Source organism: Lactuca sativa, chromosome 4 (genome assembly GCF_002870075.4).
Source record: "Lactuca sativa cultivar Salinas chromosome 4, Lsat_Salinas_v11, whole genome shotgun sequence".
NCBI lineage: Eukaryota > Viridiplantae > Streptophyta > Magnoliopsida > Asterales > Asteraceae > Lactuca > Lactuca sativa.
In genome coordinates, this window is record NC_056626.2 from 25,983,684 (window position 1) to 25,985,845 (window position 2,162).

Here is a 2,162-nt window from a genome sequence, read left to right on the forward strand (position 1 = left end):
CAATTTTCGTCGTATCGATCGCCACTTGAATAGAATACTTGAGCCTTTTTGTTTCTATTCTCATCCAAATCACAATCCTTTGTGAGATGGGGCCCTCTACAATTTTCACATCCAACCCGAATAATATGGATTGTTTGATCCATTTTTGTCATCCTCCTATCTAGACTATCGAGCTTAGCTATCACCGCCGCCATGCTATCATTTGCCGAGTTCACTACCCCCCGACTTACTTCATTTCTTGGATTGTGGTATTCTCTAGAGTGCTTATAGAATTCTTTAATTAGCTCCTTGATCACAGGGGTGCCTTCTTCGTGAGCGGGCCTTGAGAATTGAGCAATTGCCTTGTGGTGACATTGACTCCATCATAGAAAATGGAGACCTCTTGTTGGCTATTAAGGTTGTGATGTGGGCAATTTCTAAGCAAACTCTTGTACCTTTCCCATGCTTCATAAAGAGATTCTACGGGTTGTTGCTCGAAGTTGGCAATGGCTTTCTTTAGCTTGGCTATTTTGGAGGGCGGGAAAAAGTGGTCTATGAACTCTTCTTTCATCTTGGCCCAAGTGGTGACCGATCCGGGAGGAAGTGACTTTAGCCAATCCTTTGCAGCTCATTTGAACGTGACTGGAAGAATGCGAAGAAGTTGGGTCTCGCGGGGGAAATTCGGTACATTGAAGTAGTCGGCTACATCATTCACTTCGTCCAAGTGCTTGTAGGCGTCTTCGTGATCCTTTCCATAAAAGGGAATCTCCTTGAGTTGGGCGAGAATGTGGCCTTTTAGCTGGAAAGTGGCGGTCGCGGGAATTACAGGCTGCACAAGTCCCGGGCCGGTGTCATCACGCATCCTCTTCTTCCATTCCCCCATGGGGACTTCATCTATATTAGCCATGGTGATGGCTAAATCGTCTTCAAACTCGGAGTCGTGCTCGTATGTGGGCTCTTCTTCTTCCTCGGTCTCGTACTCGATATCCTCTTGAATTGGGACGCCGATTGTCAAAGATGCACTGGATGCTCCTGATTTGCTGCTTCTCTTCTTGTTGAAAACGAACTTTAGGTTTTTGAGTGGTGAGTTCTTTGAAGAAGCGCATTCTCCAACAGTTTTGCCTTTGCTCCTCCTTAGTGCGGATTCCGGGTCTTCAAGAGGAGGGACCAGAGGTGTATCAGATCCTCGGGTCATTAAACAACTGTAAATAAAACAGAAAACACGTAAAAAGAACAAAAATAAAATAAAAAATTAAAGCTGTAACAGCGATGTACTCGCTGAGTCGGCACGAGTGCACTCGGCGAGTTCAAGGCAAAAACAGAAAAAAAATTTCTAGTTACTCTAAAAACAGAATTTTATTAAAACTAATTCTACTTACTGAATTACCTTTTAAATAACATTGTGTGAGATAAATCCCACACAAAGGATCGATTAAATTAGAATTTAATGTTAATTTTTAGAACCGTTCCCCGACAACGGCGCCAAAAAAACTTGATGTGTGCAAACTCACTTAGTTTGAAACCTACTTTTAATTTTAAAATAACACACAAAGGCAGTGAACCTATCAATTGTGGTATAGTTGAATAAGTAGGGTATCGAACACAGGGAACGACAAATTAAAACTAAAAACTAATTTTATCTAAATTAATTAATAAGTAGGGGGTTTTCTCTAGTTTTACAAGACTAGAAACTTGCTAACTATTACTAATTAAAAAACTAGAAAATAAAGAACTAACTAGATTCAATAAATGGAAAGGAACTTCTGTTTAGTTCAACTCAATTGATCCTATGGTTGATTTCAAGGTAATGGTGCAATGAATTAATTCTTTTGTTGGTTACCGATTCAAGTGATTAGATTCGCATTCACTACACTAATCCTTAACAAATAAACTAATTTAAACAGTGGTCAGTTGTCTAATTTAATTAGATTTACTAGATTAATTATTCGGGTTAATTTAGACTTGCAGTAGTTAACTAATTTAATCTTTTAATTAATTTCTTGTTGATGGTCATCACACAAGCTAGCACATGAATTTACTCAATTTTCTTATTAACTCTAGTTTCATGTTCATTAATCCTAGACATATGGCAAAGTGATCACATATGAGGTTGATAATCAATAGATGTTCATGCTAATAAATTATCGTCCTATTAACAAAAAATTAATTATTATTCACACACA

The 2,162-nt window shown here is 38.5% G+C and overlaps 1 non-coding gene across 1 annotated transcript; it reads left to right on the forward strand.

The window, feature by feature from the left end:
• The first annotated feature begins 395 nt into the window (after positions 1–395).
• On the forward strand, positions 396–502 carry LOC111894510 (small nucleolar RNA R71). Its single transcript, XR_002851262.1, has one exon. It is a non-coding gene; the product is annotated as a small nucleolar RNA R71 (small nucleolar RNA).
• Positions 503–2,162: the final 1,660 nt, after the last annotated feature.